The 19,840-nt window shown below is 43.7% G+C and overlaps 1 protein-coding gene across 1 annotated transcript in view; it reads left to right on the top strand.

The window, feature by feature from the left end:
- Positions 1 to 11,459: 11,459 nt before the first annotated feature.
- LOC117468169 (leucine-rich repeat and fibronectin type-III domain-containing protein 2) overlaps positions 11,460 to 19,840 on the top strand; it is a 259,509-nt gene continuing 251,128 nt past the window's right edge. The window contains exon 1 of the mRNA XM_034112180.1: positions 11,460 to 12,050. The gene's annotated coding sequence lies outside the window, so the exon portion shown is untranslated. The remainder of the gene's footprint in view (positions 12,051 to 19,840) is intronic.

Here is a 19,840-nt window from a genome sequence, read left to right on the forward strand (position 1 = left end):
CACTCTGGTTCAATGTCCCCAACCTCCACAGGAATGCCCAAAAAGCTCCGCCGGAGGTGTGAGTTGAAGGCCTCCTGAACTTGGGCCTCCTCCAGACGTTCCCAGTTCACCCAAACTACACGTTTGGGCTTACCAGGTCTATCCAGAGGCTTCCCCCGCCACTCGACCCAACTCACCACCAGATGATGATCAGTTGACAACTCCGCCCCTCTCTTTACCCGAGTGTCCAAAACATACGGCCTCAGGTCCGATGATACGATAACGAAATCGATCATGGACCTTCTGCCTAGGGTGCTCTGGTACCACGTACACTTATGAGCATCCTTATGCTCGAACATGGTGTTTGTTATGGCCAATCCATGACAGTCCAGTAACAAACCACCACTCCGGTTCAGATCAGGGGGGCCGTTCCTCCCAATCACGCCCCTCCAAGTGTCTCCATCATTGCCCACATGTGCGTTGAAGTCTCCCAGCAAGATTAAAGAGTCCCCTTCAGGAGCCCCATACAGGACTCTTTCCAGGGTCTCCAAGAAGGCCGTATACTCTGAACTGCTGTTGGGTGCATAAGCACACACAACAGTCAGAGTTTTCCCCCCATAACCCGCAGGCGTAGGGAGGCGACCCTCTCGTCCACTGGGGTAAACTCCAACAACGAAGCACCTAACCGGGGACTTGTGAGTATCCCCACACCCGCCCGGCGCCTCACACCTTGAGCAACTCCGGAGAAGAATAGAGTCCAACCCCTATCCAGAAGTAAGGTTCCAGAACCAATCAATGTTGTGTAATTAACAAGGATAATCTGCTGTTTTTTAGTCGATGAGTAGTGCAGATATCACTGTAAAATCAATCGACAGTAAGAGGAATACTTACTTCCGGGTGTACAATTCTCCGTTATCCAATGGGAATGGACGCTCACATTGCCTTTAAGGGCAGCCGACACAAACGAATGCCGTGCTTCCATGAGCGTCAAATCCCGACGCAGATGGGAATACATTGCAATCAGTTGAAAGCTATTTGCGTCCCTTTATGACGCTGAAGGAGCCTAGGAGCGTCACAATTGGACGCCACGGACACTGACCAAACGTCGCTATTGGACGCTTAGGGAGTGAGAGTGTGTTGATCTCCTTGGTTACGTGGGTGAGGAGTAGTCGCAGCGTGGCTGCTTCTTGCTCATCCCCAGAGGAAATAACACTGTCCCACACTCCCCTCCCCCTCTGTAAACTCCAGTATAGGAGCCAGCAGGTGGGCGCGTGCACATGAGTGGAATAAACCGAAGTGCTGTCAAAACACTGTGCGGGTTCAAGAGAGAGTGATGTGTGTGTGTGAGAAACGCATTCAGTGAAAATGATTGCATTTATCCCAGAGTAAGAGTCATCTCTCTCCACATTTCCACTTTTCACCGTAATGTCCGTTTCAAATGCGGCTTTCACACCAGCGCTTTTCCCTTTCTAGCTCCGAGCGGGAGCTTTTATGGTTCAGCTCCGGTTTCCCTTTTCTGCTCCTGCTCTGTTCACACCGCCCAGAGCCCAACTGGTGCTGCCGCTGCTGCGTCATGACGTCACCGTTTACATCGCTGATTTGCTCCCCAACGGCGTTACGGTGCTCACAACAACAACAACAACAACGGGGTACTGCGTCGAGTCGATTATCGTGTTGCTTTTAATCACACAAAGCCAAATTAAATAACGACTTCTCCAACCTTATACTTTTCTCCAGAGTGCCGTGGTTCATTGTTTATTAATGTGTTTCTGCGGCATTTACCGACCGCTGCAGTGTTGGCTGCTCTTCCACGGGAGTTTATTCTCCTCCGTTAGCTCTCCGGTTAGCTCACACTGCAGTGGCCGCTCTAAAGTATTCACTGTCCGACTCACACAAGCAGCTGATACATATCCCCAGTTCCCCTTAGCCTAAGTGAATGTGTGTCAGTCTGAATTGACGCTGTTTGGCATCACAACGCTGTTATGAAAGTTTCTCTGGTATACAATTGGTGATGTTAGCATAGCAACCGAAGCTAAAGTGACTACTTGCTATTCTTTCACACACACATACAGGTATTGGGCCGAGCGCGACACCGTACTTCCGGTATCCGCCGTTTTACGCGAGGTGCAAGCAGCCGTACACCGTCTAGGTGTTGCTAAGCTTCCTGTACTGAACATCATAGTCTATTGCCTTAATCAATATCTAGTCAACTCTAAAATACCACATATATGCAATGGCATGATAATATTATTGTGACAAGTGGGGTATTCACCTGGTGTTTCCAGAAATTAGACGTAGATGCAGCCAAAATCGACGAAGGCCACTGTCGTTTTTCCATACATCTGCAGGCAGTCTGTAAAGGCAATCCGACAACCCACACAGCTCTAGTTTACGCTGGTAACGACCTAAAGCACACCCCTCAAGTCCAGAGATGTAATTCGAAGACATGCAGCGATTTCTTCGGTCGTTAATTCAGAAAAAAAACCTAGTGCGCTCTGCCTGGCTACGTTAGCTAGCTGTTTATATTTGCACTTCCAGGATATTTGCACCTCCAGAAAAATGGCGTATTTATATATATATATATATATATATGGCGCGTGTTGCATTGTGGGTAGCTCGTGACGTCACTGTGTGAAAGAATTGCTATCCTATTGTGGCATTAACCGTTTTCTACAGGCACATTTTACCGGCGTATTTTTATTATGATTCTAGTTGTGATAGTCGGACACGACAACCTGTGCAGCCCATGTATTGATTCCATCCGATAGCTGCTATAATACAAAACAAAACATCTGCCTCTCTCCACAATGATCAATAACAGTGAACGGATGGTCAAAGTAAGGTACAAATAAACAGAATCACATGAAGCCTGGTTAGTGTTGTCTGACTTTATAAAGTGTGTTTATAAGCACTACTGCTTGTAGGCAGGCATGACAGTCGACCCATGTTCAGGGGAGGTGGGTTTAGTTTCCTGCACGCCTCGACGTAAGAGAGATGTAAGCGACGCCACCTCATAGCTCCAAAGCTCTTGCCTCTAGACCAGTGGTTCTCAAAGTGGGGGCGCGCCCCCACAGGGGGGCGCAGAGGCATGACAGGGGGGGCGCGAGAGACCAGGAGGAAAAATGGTTATTAAAAAAAAAGATTTAAAAAATAAATAAATCATATTTGGAAATAATATGATACAGTACAGTACTATTACGTCTGGCTCTCTGTGTTTCATTAAAGCTCGGCTCTGTGTGTGTGTGGAACGAGCCATTTTGTTTGCGTGCGAGAGCGAGAGAGCGCACCGGTACCGGATATCGTTGATGTGAGCTTCTGGTGCTAGTGAGCTACGCTAACGGATATAAGGAGTCTTTTCAACAACAAAGTGGAGGAGAGTCCTCTCCTGTCAGACTGAGAGGCTCAGTGAGCTAAAGGACTCTTTCAGTGTTATCTCAGTGGGTCTCAAACGTTTTGGTCACCATTAATGTAAACAATTATTTCCGAGGCACACGTGTATATTGATCATTATAGTTATAAAAAAATAAGAGAATAAATTAAAAACAGGTATGAAATACTATATGGCAGTAAAAAAAGAATAAAGTTTAAAAGGGGAGTGATTTGTAAAATATCCATAAAGAAATAGTAAATCTGTTTACAGTTCTGTTTCATATGGGTGTTGAGAGAGGTATCCATAGATCTCTTCATTTTGCTCTCAAAGTGCACCAGAATGATGCATTTAACTTCAATATTTAAAAATCTTCCCGGGGGAGCTTGCCCCCGGACCCCCCTATGTGAGGTCCACACACCACCTATAAAAATAGAACCTTACCCCTGCTTACACCTATATGCGGCCGTGAGCTGATTATCGAGCCTTCATTGTAACAGTTGCGGGTACGTATGCATGGGGAATGTTGCAGTAGAACATTCCACTGTAGCGACCGGTACATTAATGGGAAACCCTAAATGTTTGAGCACCCTCTATGAAACGTCAAGCTACCCCACAGCACCCACACAAATACATCTCTGGCGCCGCCACTGAGCCTGACTATTTGTGTTGGGGGGGGCCCCCGAGCTAAGAGGCGGCACCGCTGCGGTGTGAACAGGAAAAAACGGCACTTTTCAGGCTCCAGCTCCGAGCCGGAGCTGAAAACGCATTGGTGTGAAAGGGGCAAAAGAGATTTATTTATCCCAGAGTAAGAGTCATCTCTTTCCACAATTCCACATTTTCCCATAATGTCTCGTTGAGATCGGCAAGGCCGTTTTCATACAATGTTAATTGGACACCCATTATGAGGCGAGGCCCCCGTGGGAGTGGCCGCGGTGCGTTCAGGTACCTCCGCAGAAGAACAGTGGTTTACGAAGTGTAACTCTAGTTCTAGAGTGATATGTGTGTGTAAAATGCATTCAGTAAAAACTAGTGCATTTATCCCAGAGTAAGAGTCATCTCTCTCCACATTCCGGCGATGGTGTGAAGGAAGGAGTCCAGAGCCTCCGTCATGCACGCTGGGCTCTATTCTTACCTACTTACAGATACTGGTGGACAGGGGGCTGGCTCATTCCACAATTAAGGTGTATGCAGCAGCCATGTTGTCCTGCCATGAGGGATTTGGAGGCAGGTCAGCCTTCAGTCAGCCGCTTATGTCGCGGTTTTTGCAGGGGGTCAGGAGGCAGCGCCCAGTAGTGCAAGCCTCCGCCCCACAGTGGGACCTGCCGTTGGTGCTCTAGGCTCTGGTCACAGAACCATTTGAGCCCTGGAGCTCTCCTCCCTGAAAGCACTGTCATGGAAGACAGCATTGCTACTTGCCTTGACTTCGGCCAAAAGAGTGTCCGAGCTGACCGCTCTGTCGGTGCACCCAAGCTGCCTTTTGATCCGGGGTGACCGTAGCGGGGCGACACTCATACCGAGCCCCTCCTTTACTCCTAAGAGCCTAAGGAGTTCGTTCAGGTCAAGGGCTATTCAGTTAGGTGGCTTTGATCTTCCACCCCATATTGAGGCCAGGGAGGCTAAATTGCACCTCCTCTGCTCAGTGCGTGCGCTAGCATGTTATGTAGAGCGCATGGCTGCCATTAGACGCACTGAACAGCTGTTTGTGTGCTTTGGGGATGGTGTGGCTAGAAAAGCTCTCTCAAAGAAGTGCCTAACAGGATGGCTATGCGGGTGCATTACACATGCCTATGGACGGGCGGGGAAAGTCCTCCCCACTGGGGTCCGTGCGCATTCTACACGGGCTGTGTCAAACAGCCTTATTCAGCAGTGTGAGTGTAGAAGATATATGCACGTCGGCGTCTTGGTCTACGCCAGGCTCCTTCATAAAATGTTATCTCCTGGACATGTCTGGCTCCTTCTCGTCGTCTGTGCTTGCCGAGGCAACGCATGACTGGTGAGAGGGGGGGGTGGCTGTGGGTCAGCAGGTGTCTGACCCCCCCCCCCCTGGACATAAAGCACTTGTGTTTTCCCATGCTCCTGAGGGACTCGGGAGACATGGTGCGCAATCAGCCCCATACAGGGCTGGAGGCAGGCTGGGAGAGCCTTCCTCACTATTGTCCATGCCCACTCTACACGGAGCGTTTGTGAGTGTGGGGGACGTGGTGCACTTATGTTTTCCCATGCTCCAGAGGGACCTGGGGAACATGGTGCGCGGTAGGCTCCAGACGGAGTCTCCGCACAGATCTTTTCCATGCACACTCTACACGAGGTAAGCGTGCCTTATCCAAATTGCGGCCCCAACTTCTCTACGGTTACAACCGGATGGGAGGAAGTGGGGATGCAATGGATGTTAGCCAAAAGCCAGTCAGGGACGGTGTGGTGGGTCGATGTTGTTGGATGACAGGGCGTGTATACATCAGGGCTCCGCCCACTGTACCCATAGAGTCCAGTAGAGCGCGGAGACTGTGTGAAATATAACGGGTGGTTACGTATTGTAACCCTAGTATATAAGCACAGGCGGAGCCCTCTACCTGGGGGCCCTGTCTTTCCTAGTCCACTCGCTGAAGAGTGTATAGGATAGTGGGCGGCAGGTAGGCTCGCCCCGATTGGCCGGCTACGTTTACGTAAACTCAGTAGGTGAAAGCACGCACAGCATGATAGAGATTAGTACCCATAGGGTCCAGTAGAGGGCTCCACCTGTGCTAATATGCCTAGGGTTACAATACGTAACCCCCTGTTATTGGCTTTGGACAAAAACCGCTTGTTTTGGCATGAAACGAGACAAACACGAGACAAGCACAGGACAAAGGGAGACGAGGACTATATATATGGGCTAATGGGACACAGGTGGCAACAATCAAGGGCGGGGCTGACAATCACTGACGGGAAAAGACACAATGGCAGGGAGTCAAGGCCCCTGAAACAAGATTGAATGGTACATATGAAACGGGAAGTGCAATGACAGAAAGTGAATGACGAAACTAGAGGTAAGTGACTGTAACATGTAAAAATTAAACATGACTAAACATAAATAACTAATTCTAAACATGGACTCTAAACTAGACATGCGACATACATGATAACTAAAGCTAAAGATGAACTAAAAATGGCTAACTCCACAAACGTGGTGTGATGTTTCACATAAGCAATAGGTTGCCAGTCAATTATTCATTTTACATAATCATAACGTAAAGAGGTTAGAAACCTCTGCCTCCCTGAACTACTTCCATCTCTGCCGTTGGACTTCCCTGACTCCATTTGTATCCCACTCACCGTCTAAAAACCATAATCACTGCTGTTTCAGCTGCCCACTTACTGCTCCTGTGATTGTCTTTCTCATGACCCTTTCTTTTCATTGTCGTGCCTTTGTTGTCGTAGATTTGTCATGTTTGCTATTACATAAAGGCCATTGTTGTGTCAGTTCATGTTGACATGTCTACATTTGTTTTAATTTGTATCCACTGTCTGTGCAAATTGTGCTTTGACAGTTTGTTAATGGAATATGCTTTAACCAAAGGAAAGCAGACCGTGTCTCCTCACACAGGGACACTTGCAGTCTACTTACAGCACTTTCATTGTAATGTAACTGTAGCTAAAAGCCTTGTTTGGGATCATTATTATAATTACATTTCCATAGCTGCAAGGCTGAGCACAAGAGGCACAACAACTGCAGCTGTGTGTCAAAATGAAATAAGAGACGGATGGTTTGTTAGCCTTTTACCAGTCTGATAAAGCATTGGGAAATGAGCACAAAGTTTGAAATACTGCCTGTGTGCTGTTGAAACAATTTATGGGGCTGTTGCCCTGTCATCCACTTATGGCGCATTACCACTGCAGGCCTCGCTCAGTTTGGTTAGGCCTTATTAGGCCCGGCTCACTTTAATGCTGCGCTTCCATTACAGTTTAGGAACTGGGGTAGTTACTATAGTAACGCAGTGTAGGCGGAGCCGTGACGTCATCTTCAATGAGAGCCCCAGAAAAACAACACAGCCGTTAGCTCTTAGCACTCAGAGCTCACAGCAGAGATGTTCACAAGTCTTTTTTTGCAAGTCCAAGTCAAGTCTCAAGTCTTTGGTCACGAGTCCAAGTCAAGTCTCAAGTCTTTGTGGGGTGAGACTTGATCAAGTCTCAAGTCTTTGGTCACGAGTCCAAGTCAAGTCTCAAGTCTCTAAAAAAATAAAAGTCTCATGTCTCTTCTGGTTGTAATAAGCCTTCTATTGTCTGCTGCTATCCAGTCTGTTAAGAATACTGCACAGCTATATCTAAGAAATGCAAAGCATTTACTGTGTTATTATCACTCCTATATCTATTAGCATACAGTATCAGTACTGATTAGTTGTTTGTTATATGATCACTTTAAACAGGCTATTGCAATGCAATATGAGGAAAAACATCACACTTTAGCTAAATGCAAACAACTTATAAGCAAAACACTTCAGAAATCAGTATCACAAATACAAAGCTAGTAGCAAGCTAAGTTAACATTACATATGCTGAGCTAAACATATTTGCTAACCGTCCATGCGTTAATGTGACTGACCTCTCCGGGTGACTTTTCAAGTGCCTGATGAAATTCGACGTTGTTGCGCCAGCATCCTGGATTTTGATATTGCAGACTTTGCAGTGTGCGCTCCTTTTGTTGGTGCCGCCGGCGTTTTGTTCGAAGTTTTTGTAGTTGAACCTAATTACAAGCGGTACAGCCACAGGTGTGCCGCCGGTCGCCATTGTGTTACTACGAGGTAGTAACAGAGGCGAGCACGTCTGCGTAATGAGCCCGGCTAAAGTAACTGAATGGCCTACCTGCCTGTCAGCCTTCCATCTGGGCACAAACTGATCTCGTGCCCTCATTGGTCATGTGCGCGTTCGTGTGTGTTGGAGGAGGCGGGCTCTATAAGGAAGTAGCAGCCTCTAGCAGATTATCTCCGGTTGTGTATTTTCAAATTCTAGCGATCTCGAGCCGGTTTCTCTCAAATGTACCTACCCCACCTTTAATACGCCAAAAATAGAAAACACAATGATTGTTCACGAGTCCCAACACACGAGTCCAAGTCGAGTCTGAAGTCTTTTGGTCACGAGTCCAAGTCAAGTCTGAAGTCTCTGTGTGTGCGACTCGAGTCCGAGTCGCAGACTCGAGTCCCCATCTCTGGCTCACAGCTCTTCATATCTGTTCAGAAACTAGACAAAAGTTAAACAAGTACAAACCACAGACTGCCTGTGTCATGGCGAATACAGTAGCTGGTTTATTTATGTCTGTATAGACCGTTGTTGTGAGTGTGGACGGTCGGAGCATATATAACGTTAGCTTAGCCAAGCTTCATTTAGAAAACACGCATTTTAAAAGGGTTTTTTGCCTGCCGTCTGTCTGCAGACTTGTCAAAGCATTAATTCATGGTTTTTACTAACCGGTATCAGTATGCTGTTACTTCGGCATCATTTTGAAACGTATATTACAATTAAATCAAATATGTTCATCTTGTTGTAGTTGTAGCCCCCTTGCCAGCGATTCTCTCTCTAGTTTAGCATACTCAGCTACCTACCAAAAACACAGGGCAGCAGGTTGATTACACCCTGCATCAAATCAGGGCGAAGAGAACAATCCCCAAAAGGCAGGAAAACATACAAAGACAGGAAATGAAACCAGACATGACATGAGGATCCTATTTTGACAAACTAAAACAGGAAACAGAACAACAAAAGGCAATATCATGACAGTGTATTCTTGAAAACTGGAGGAATATCCATACCCTTAATTTCTTAACAATTTGAACAATGGAAACACACATTGTAAATCAACTAAAAGGCAACGTAAAGTACATTCACCTGTATCCAATTCAAATAATATATATCACAAAATATGTAGCCAAAGCAATTTTGCAGCCGGCTAAAGAAAACAATCCCTAAAATGTATCTACGCTGCTAAAGGGTTGATTAGGGCTAAGCTTGCCGCTAAGGAAATTACAAGCCTGCACTGCTCAGACCTCGATTGTGTGTACAATTTCCAATGAAAAATGACTTTGGCACGGTCAGCGACATGCACCTGGCCTACTTGGAGTTTTTTTTTAAAAGTAATAACTGTCCTTCACTAGTAAAAAAAATGTACTCCAAGTTTTCTGGAAGGCAGCACCACACTGTATGGGTTTCAATCTCGCCGAGTATGTGATCTGAAAATGATGACTAACTACCTAATGGGAATGTAATCAGGATGCATGTATGCATGGCATAACCTCAGTATGGTGCATTACTGTCATTGAAAGAATAATAACTAATATGTGAGTAATGGTTATTCATTAGCTGTGAGCTATTTGGAGGCTGAGTCAGAGTGAATGAGGAACAGCTGATAAAGAAGGTGTTCCTGCAGACTGAGGGTTTTAATACTTAATACTAAGGTTATGAATTGTCCAACACAGCAATTATATCTCACTATAACTTGGTCCGAATGCTTTTAAATTACTTTCCACAGGGCAAGGATGGGACTCTGGTGCAGAGATAATAAATCGCTTTAACCCTTAATCCTTTTAATGTTGTGTTTGAGATAATGGAGGCACTGAGACTCTTGACTTATAAGCTTAATACTCCATTACTTCTCCTGATTTTATGACTGCTATACATGTTTCAGAAGTAGCAAAAGAAAATTAAACATCGCTTTTGTATCAAGTCTCTGAAGTTGCACACGACAGGGATGTACAAGCTATAATTCCAGTTGCGTTATAAATGCAGCACCACTCTTCTCAAATCCAAGGTAAGTCAGTTTGTATTTATTTGATTGGACTCCTTTTAAAAAGGCATGTTTTCCTTTATTTGGTGTTCTAACGATGCTTTATGGCCATTCCTGTTTTTTTCACAACCCCGTATTTGATTCCTTACTTTACATAGGGTTCTCTTGGGGGCATTGGAAATCAATAGTAGCTATAAATGTTGTTATACATTGATTTGAATGATCGTTATGTATATTGCATTTGAGTTGTTCCTAGAGTCTGCAAACTGGATCAGGAACCAGAGCTTTAACTTACCGAGCTCCTATTCTTAGAACCAGTGTCCAGTTACTGTTAGGGAGGCAGAGAGCGTCCCCACATTTAAGAGCAGGCTAAAGACCTTCCTTTTCAATAAAGCGTGTAGTTAGGGCTGGCTTCAGGCTTCCTTAGAACATGCTCCTGGATCCTACATTTAAGGAAATTGATTTGATTTGTATTTATTTGATTTTAATTTGTCATTCTTTCTTGTAATTTCATTATATTCTTGGCATATCTTTAATATGTATATGTACATTGTCAATAATGCTTGTTGATGTGTGAAACCAACTGAGACAAATGTGTCATGGGCTTTAGAAATGAAATTGAATGTAACCAGATAAATCTCATTAAATACAAAAGTAAAACAAACAAATACAAACATTTTAAAGCAAGGGTGCATTATATCTTATACTGTAAGCCTATAACACATTTAAAACAATCAATAGAGAATCCAAAAATAAACTATTAAATATGGCTCTTAAATAATATAGTGGATTTAAACTACCATATTTCCCTATTAGATAGTATAAAGTGGCAACACATGGAATTACTTAAATACCCTTTATTGAACTTAAGTACAGTATTGGTGCACAGTAAGTAATAATAGCTGTCATGTAATTGCTGTCCCTATGTCTTCCGACAGGTAGTGAGCTCCTGGTTTCTGAAGGTCAAACAGGATGCATGCAGCAGTTTTGGGGTTTTTACAAATGGCAGAACAACTTCTTGTCCAATGGTCTGCCACATAATAGAAGACAGTGTTTCCCGCAGCCCTGATAGGCTACTTTGTTGCTCTGAACGCTAAACACCGCTAAGCACACACTAATCCGTGGTCGGTCCTTAATCTCCTGCACTCGCTGCGGACCGTGCCAAAGTGGCCCTTTACGCATCATCATCGCTACAATCACTCCCGTGTTTGTTTGCGTAAATGCGCGGTAGTTCCAGCTGACCTGCTTATTGCGCCCCCCCTTCTCTCTTCTCCCCGGTGGGCTCAGTGATACCTCATGGCGTTTGTGCCATCTAGGGTTATCCGCCGCTCCATTGCAGTCTTTCTAGCGCAGAGACTTCACACCTCACTATCTACTCGCTCTCGGACAACTCCTGAATTATTAACAACACAAACTTTCTTTTTGGATATTCACTCCCTTTTTTCCACCCGGCTTGGATGTGCGTTTTAGGAGTCTCCAAAGAGAAGCAAGGGACATATTGTGTGTTTTCACCGACAAGTAAGTACGGCACCGAGAGGATATAGAACAACGCCTGTGTCATATAGCAGCACTGTCTCTCCCTCTCTAAAGAAATACATACTGGAAATACATCCACGAGCCCTTCACAGCAGCCAGCTAGTTATTTTTACTTGAAGGAGGGAAACTACAAATATTCTGTGAAGCTCTTCGTCGCAGCTTGGCTCCCGGCGGAAAAAAAGCGCAGCTTTTTTAGAGCATTTGCTTACTGCTGGTGGTGGTGGGGCGTACCAATTGTGAAGTGCGAAAGAAGAAGCGATATCTGGCTCGCTCGGCAGCTGGTTTCGCAGTTCGTCTCCTGGAATTAGTGGATGAATGGGAAGGGAGCGGCTGTAGCCTCGAACCGGGGAAAGAGAATACTCCGAGCAGAGCCTGCGGTGGCACACAATGGATACTTGTCCGTCTCTAAAGGTAAGGAATAACCTTTATTGGGTGTGAGAGTTTTCTGCCCAGATTTAAAACTAGTAGTTGCTCTATGTGTTGGATATGCAACATCTTTCCACAAGCTTTATTTTGCTGTTAACGCACAAACAGTAGCCTATGTTTATGGACTCGTTGCTTGCTCTATTTTGCAATTACAGGTAATCCGGAGAAAGTAACAATGCACAGTGCTATGGAGATTTTATTTATTTGCATTTTTGAAATGTACATAAGTGGGGAAAAGGTCGCAGCGTTGCAGGGGAATCAAGAAGAGACCTTGGATAGTTGTGCCCGACGCATACTAATCCAGGGTGTGTATGAACGTGCGTGTTTCTTTGGAGGGGTGTGTGTGTGAGAAAGAGAGGGAGAAAGGAGGCGAGGAAGAGATTAGCCTACTCTTCCCAAAATGTTCCCTTGTGATCGCAGAAGCTTTATTAAAACTCATTTTAAGTTGTTTGTGCGCACGCGTGTGAGACAGAATCGGGTTATATGATGTGCTCATTTTTTTTAAACTAGCAGTCCCTATAGAATGTTTTCATTTGTGTGTCTGGTTAAGGGATCGATGGCCGCCTCGAGGCATCATGGGAAGCAGTGTAAAGCCAACACCCGCTGTACTCACCACCCTCTTGTGGATTGCAAGTGTTCCCATGGTAGTGTGGAGGTAGAGAAGCCTGTTCAGCACCATGGACAGTGCAGAGAAATATAGAACTGCAAGTAGGAGGGGAGGCTTTGACACCCACAATGGGGCATTTATCGACTTTTGAATGGCTGCTATGTTATTCTCCTTAAAGCGTCACTCTGTGAAGGATTTGTCTGAAAATAGGTGAGACTTTCAGATAAAAGCGTTGCATTTTACTGAAGAGTTTCTACTGTGTTTGAAAACAGAATAGTTCCGACTCACCGAAAAGAGCACTCTATACAGGATTTACCTTGTATTGTTGTGTAATTTATGTGAGTGGATCCCACTGCCAAGTCTTCAATGTCTGTGGATGGACCAACAATAGCTCGTCTAAAAGAAGATTAAAGAGCCTCTCTAGTTTTGTCTTTACAGAATGATACACAGTTTATTATTATGGGGTGTCACCCAATGAATTTGACTTTACTTCCTTAAATTATTACCTGTAATAACCTTTTTGGTCACTAGGGGGAAGAATATCAAAGTTGTAAACGAAGCATTGACATTATTATGTCTTATAAGTTTATTTAGTGACCTTTTTAGCAAACTGTTTCTTATTTACATATCCGGCAGTAACAGAGCCAAATGCATATTTACTTGGACTATCATTCGTCCACCTGTTGAATGTACGTCCAGTTTTTTCTCTCTTTTTGTTCTATTTTGGCTCCTATCACCCCCTAAGGGAAATATGTCCTGATAATATAATGATTTTGAGAAGGCCACACCCAATTCAAACCTGACAAAAACACAAATAAACTAATCTCAAATAAAGTTATCATATTAAATAATCCAAACGTTTCGACATAAGAAAATGCTGTGCTGAGTGTGACCCAGTCAATCAAAATAATTCCAAAACCACATTTTCACGGCCTATACAGTTTTGAACAAGATCTATTATAAATCAAAGTTACACCACTGATAGTGCACATATGTGATGAATACTTTCTTGCGCTTACTAAGAATGTAGTGCTCTGACTCTAATACTGATGGAGATGGGCTTTCAATAAGAGTTAGTTGACAGCCTCAGTGCTTCAGTATCAGAAACTAAGGGGCACTGACGAGGTGTGTATTTTGAGAGTTTGAAATAAGACTGCCATTGAAAATGATCTGTTTTTGGCTCTAGAAATAATTAACATCGTTTTTAATTTCAGCTAAATCCTTCACCGCTATCACCTGTTGGTTGTTGGCTACATAGCAAGTAGTTTTGTTAGCATCACATATTGTTACTCGAGGACGAGCTATGTAAATCATTATTATTGTGGTATTTAGTTTCTCATCGCTAACTGTCCCCATCTGATATGTTGATATCCCTGGCAGTTATTGTCTGTCAATGCTCAATTTCAGAATGACGCTTGAGGGTTAATGCCTTCTGTCGAGATGCTTGCTGAAATTGATAGGCCTGTCTTGACAGATGAGATAACCTGCGATCGCAAGCAAACGCAATTTACGGGTACAGGCAGATGGATGCTGAGGATGCACTCAGAAGTAGGCCAGATCTACCTTGAGGAGAGGCCTGCCTTAAAGGGCCTGCAAGGGAAATTATGAGAAGGGAGAGGTGGGAGGAATGGAACCCAGAGGACTGTTTTATTAAACGCCACACACAGTGAAATAATAAAGAAGGGATCAATCGCTCTTCATTTCTCACACCGCTCCTCCGCTCCCTTCACTGGCTTCCGGTAACTGCTAGAATCCACTTCAAGACACTGGTACTTGCATACCATGCCGTGAATGGATCTGGCCCTTCCTACATCCAGGACATGGTTAAACCGTACACCCCAGCACGTGCACTCCGCTCTGCATCAGCCAAACGGCTCGCTGCACCATCGCTGCGAGGGGGACTCAAGTTCCCATCCGCAAAAACACGTGGGTTTGCTATCCTGGCTCCAAAATGGTGGAATGAGCTCCCCATTGAAATCAGGACAGCAGATAGCCTACACATCTTCCGGCGCAGACTGAAAACTCATCTCTTTCGACTCCACTTAGAGCGATAGAATTATTAACAAAGCACTTATATACTAATAAAGGACTGGCTTATCTAAAGCCAGTTGAGTAGCACTTGAAATGTTTTGGCTCTATGAAACCTGATGTACTTATATGACTCTGTTTTCTTCAAGTTTGTATCTTCTTGGTCAAATGCACTTGTTGTAAGTCATTTTGTATAAAAGCGTCAGCTAAATGCAATGTAATGTAATGTAATTCGCATGGAATAGCTTTGATTGGAGGCAATTGAAGTTAAGCTAAAAATTAAGTGGAAAATAATTTGGGATTTAGCCGTAAACCCTCTGTGGAATTTTCCCCTGCATGAGTCTCCAAGTCGAAGAAAAACCGGGGCTTGGTTCCTTTCCAGAAAACTCTCCCTCATGGCTCCATTCACTCACCAGCAGAACAAGCTATGTGCACGGGAAATAAATAAATACATCTGAAACACAAGCAAGGAGGAGAGAACATGCAGGCAGTCAGATGTGTTAGATCTATTTGTAAAATAATGAATATACAGCACAGCGCTTCCTGGGAATGGAGCACAGCTGCCGGGCATTTCCATGTGCTTCTGCACCTCAAATTGCCCGGCATCAGAGGGAACCATTTCCCCAATGAATTTAATCAGTGCTCCCGTTGTCACCGAGTTGGTCTTTTGTTTGTGCGCCTGGTGACCACTGTCCAGCTGCTGTAGTGCAGCATATGTGCAGAGTGAAGATGACACTTCATGCAGCGTTTAGAGGAATCAGCTGCTAGGGCGGGGCCCCGGCTCCTGTTGAGGGTTGTGTTAGATGCAGCCCGAGAGAACTCCTTATTTTGCCTGTTTCTTCTTCTAACCAGGGCAGAAAAACTACATTATCTTAGGTTAACTTGTTTATTACCCTAACCCTAACCCTACATTGTATGTAACAGCCATTGTGTCACAAATGGTGATTTCTGTTACACTCACTAAGGTTTTTGATTGTTTATATTTTTGCATTTGGTAATTGTTTATAATATTATTACCTATTGTGAGTTTGGTCACGTAAATATGTGCGGTACTGATTAACAATCACCCGTATAAGATGTGTGTGGGAGAACGGGTCGCTGTATTTTCTATTGACTGCAACATTTTTGTGTGGATGTACACGTTATAATACATTTATAATTTTCATTGAATTAAGATTATGTTCGAGGCATTTTTGGATCTTAGCATTCATTTTGTATCAATGCGCGTCAGACAAAGTCAACCCGGCCCGACCTCAGCCGCTCAGTGACTTGTTTTGTTACTGAAGTCACTAGACATTGTTTTGCTCTCATATTTGATCAATAAACCATACAATCAAACTGTTGGACTTGCAATTTGCTTGAGCTAAAAAAAGTCTAGCTTTTGGTCAAACTTGGGTTGTTTTTGCAGGGTAATGCATGCAAGGGAAGTATCAATACTTTTGAAAAGTAATTCCAGACAGTGCATTCAAATGCTTGTTGAAAATTCTGATATCTGAGAGACGCTTGCATACCAACAATGCACCAATGAGCTATGCGTTCTGAAACCTATTAAATAATAAAAACAAGGCCTCAAGCATTGATGTTATGAAAAGGAATGGGTAGCTTTCAAGGAAGGCTGGAGTTCTCTGCCAAACTGCCTCTTTAGTCTCCAGTGTGGGACCTCGGAGCTTCCCACCAGCTGAGTGGGAACGGAATATCCCCTCAAGCCTTTTCAATACACTGTTTGCTTTCCACTTAATGTGCAATATCTCACAACAACACTATGAATTCAAACAGTGGTGGAAGAAATGTAGCAAAATGTGTGATCATCAAAATAAACCTAAAGTACTAGGGTTTCCCCAGGCATGCATTTACATAGGTGAATCTGGTCAAGTTTTGCCTTTCTTCAAGTGATCGTCAAATGATGTTTGTTTCTTTTACTCATTGATTCCATGTTTAAGCTTGAACAAAGGCAACACAGCTGTTCGCAGTACTACAAAGAGGCATAAATCCATTATTAAAAGTATTCTTTCATTTTGAAACAGTAGCCATATTGTCTTGTTATTAAGCCTTTCTGAGGCTACGCTAAATGCTACTTTGGTGGTCCAGCTGATTTATTATTTATCCAAGCACACACCAGGCAGATTTATTAAAAGTAAATGTGTGATTTAAACGTTTATAGACAGTATTATAACTAGGCTTATATTTGTACCAAAATGGACTCAATATCATTAACTGCTGGAAGAAACCAAGACATTCAGCACCCCCATGCCGTGGAATGTTCCTTAGTTTCATAACCACATTTTCCCACCTCTTTGACAATTAGTAGTCCAATCAAGTTCCTTCGACTGAATCTTAAAATAGTGGATTTTTCAGGGTCACCCCTACAAAGTACCAAAAGTTTATGTAACTATTAAACTTCTACACAGCGGTATGGCTCAGTGAACAGTTTTAGAGTGCACAAGAAGATGTAGTTGTCTGCAAATTCCTTACTAAGGGCGTGTTGAAAAGTAGAAAAACATGGTATTTTAGAAGGGTGATATACTATTTTATGGCATGTATTCACCCTACAATAACATTAAAATATGTACATTATATTTTGTTTATAAACCCCATATTGTTCATCTGACTTCCATTGATATGTAAATCTATCTCGTTCAAATAATGGTACATCGAGTTCTTAGAAATAACTCTTTACATCAATGCAAGACTCTAAATGTATGAGAATGGAGAACCTACTATTTCTCAGGTCCTTTGCCTTTGTGTAGTGGCTTAACCCTCTTACAAAGTCAGAAAAGAGAAAGCGCTTTTGGCTGGCGTTAGATCACATACCTGTGTCGTGAGGTGGATTTCTCTGCTTGTCTCAGCAGGAAGCCCCTTGACTCAGGAGAATATCAAAGTGAGCGGCAGAGACCGAGGCCAAGGCCACTCTGGGGCTTTAGCAAATATCTCAGGGAGTTTACATCAACCTTCCTCTGTGAAACACTAGTCAGAACATTAAGATGTCACTGCTGACCGACCAACATGGCCACCGGTACGTCCACACGGCAGCGTGCGTTGAAGCTTGCCGGTGGGCGTGTCTGGCGTGCGACAACAACCAATCACATTAATCTCCCGCCCTGGAAACACAAGCACGCGGTTTGATTGGCTAGAGCTTGTACTGGCATATGATTTGATTGGCTGGCGCTTCCATCGACACTTGAAAAGTTGAACTTTTGTCAACTTTCAAAGCGAGCAACGGAGGCAATGCGACATGACGGAACCACAATGCAGTTCGGCAAAGCGTGACATCACCCCATTCAAAGTGAATGGGAAGCGTCTCCGTTGAAGCAACGCATGCTGCCATGTGGGCGGGCCGTTAGATACACAGCAGCAGCTATGGATGTACCTCAGAAGATGTTTTCTGGAGCAATAATTATGGAACCAGCATGGCTGACAGTGTGTCTGGGGCAAACCTTTGTTAAAATCAAGACTCAGCACTTTCGGTACATCAGGGAAAAGTGTACCGAGTCAAATTACAAAGGCTAAATTCATCTTTTTTTGCTGTCACCCTTTTCTCCGCTCCCACATGAATTCTATGGTTGTTGTTGCACTTCAGAATAAAGTGCCCCCCCCCCCCTTCCTTCATTTAATGGCAGACTCATTCATCATAGTCAGCAGTTCAAGCACACTCAACCTACAGTGTTTCAACTAACCTTTACATCATAAAAGCCTCTAGGTTCAGGTCTTTGCTGCTCACAAAGCGTTCAGTACAACCGACGGGAGGTCATGTGTTTTCTAGTGTCTCACACAGGACAAAAATATACTGTATGGGCATGGCGGATGGTGTATATGTGCATTTTTTGAAAAATACTCAAAATGTGGTAAGGGGTTTGATTGTATTACGCTTTGGAGATAAGACTATTTTCCTAAAACGTATTTTAAAAAGGGGTTGTTTCTGCAAAATGAAATACATGCAAAAGATACTTTACATTTTGCATTGATTTAAAAACATTTCAAATATTGTATTTGTCGTATGGACAACAACAACAGTTTGTTTTTGGCAATGCAACATACAGTAGTGGCTCCATGGTTCCCTGCCTCTGAGGACACAGTTGACCTGTCAGTAGGTCAGTGTCTGGCATCAGACTAAGCAGCAGAGATTATCTCAACGTAAACACAAAGGAAGAGATCATGACTGACTTGAGGAAGGCCCATGCAGCACTGCACAAGTCCCAATCTCTAAATACAGGTTCTAAGAAGTACAATCATTCCTACTTTGTGCAGTGTGGACACTATACGAAGGGGCATTCTTAGAAGTATGTTCTTGGAACCAGTGTTTGGAAAATTATTCAGATTCTTAACTTAGAAAAATGCTTAAATACAAATTAAAGTCCTGGATTCTATTTGTAACTAAAGTAAAAGTACTGAAGTATTGTCGGCAGAATGTATCAAGCAAGTAAAAGTACTACTTATGCAAAATTACTTTTTCTCAGTATTCTATAATTATCATTTTGTTTGGCTGTTTTTTTTTTTAATACATACACATAAGAACATTACACTGTTATTTACCTCTGAAACGTCTGGCTTCCCAACCAAAGGGTCTCCAGTTAAAGTCCTGATCGGACTCAATATACTGACTGCTTGCCACTTCCTATGGGTCCTTGAGCAAGTAATTAAATCCCAAACTGCTCCCTGGTGCTGTAAAACATGTTTGTGCATTTGTGTGTAGGCATGTGTGTCTTTTTACTGTGTATACATATAAGTAGAAAATACACACATTTCCCTTTGTGGGATTAATTGTATGGCCTTTTCTCAAATAGAAATACCAAGTAGAGTTAAAATGATATCAAAATAGTACTTGAGTACATTTACTGACAGTCTAGCACTGCTTCAAACTATGATGAAGTTCCACCGGTCCGAAAACGTCTTTAGACTGCACGTCCCTACAGAGGATGGTGCAGCCAGCCGAGTCCATCAGTGGGAATTCCCTCCCCACTATCCATGACATTTATACTAAATGCTGATGCCTTCAGGATCATAAAAGCTAGTAGAGCATCCGAGCAAGATCCTCCAGACTCAGCAACAGCTTCTTCTTCTCAGGCTGTCAGACTGCTCCACACCCTGCTGCCCATGGACCCCCAGTCCAGTCTAGCTTGTTTTTCTCACACTGTCTTGTATA

The sequence above is a fragment of the Pseudochaenichthys georgianus genome, chromosome 22 (assembly GCF_902827115.2).
Source record: "Pseudochaenichthys georgianus chromosome 22, fPseGeo1.2, whole genome shotgun sequence".
Lineage (NCBI taxonomy): Eukaryota > Metazoa > Chordata > Actinopteri > Perciformes > Channichthyidae > Pseudochaenichthys > Pseudochaenichthys georgianus.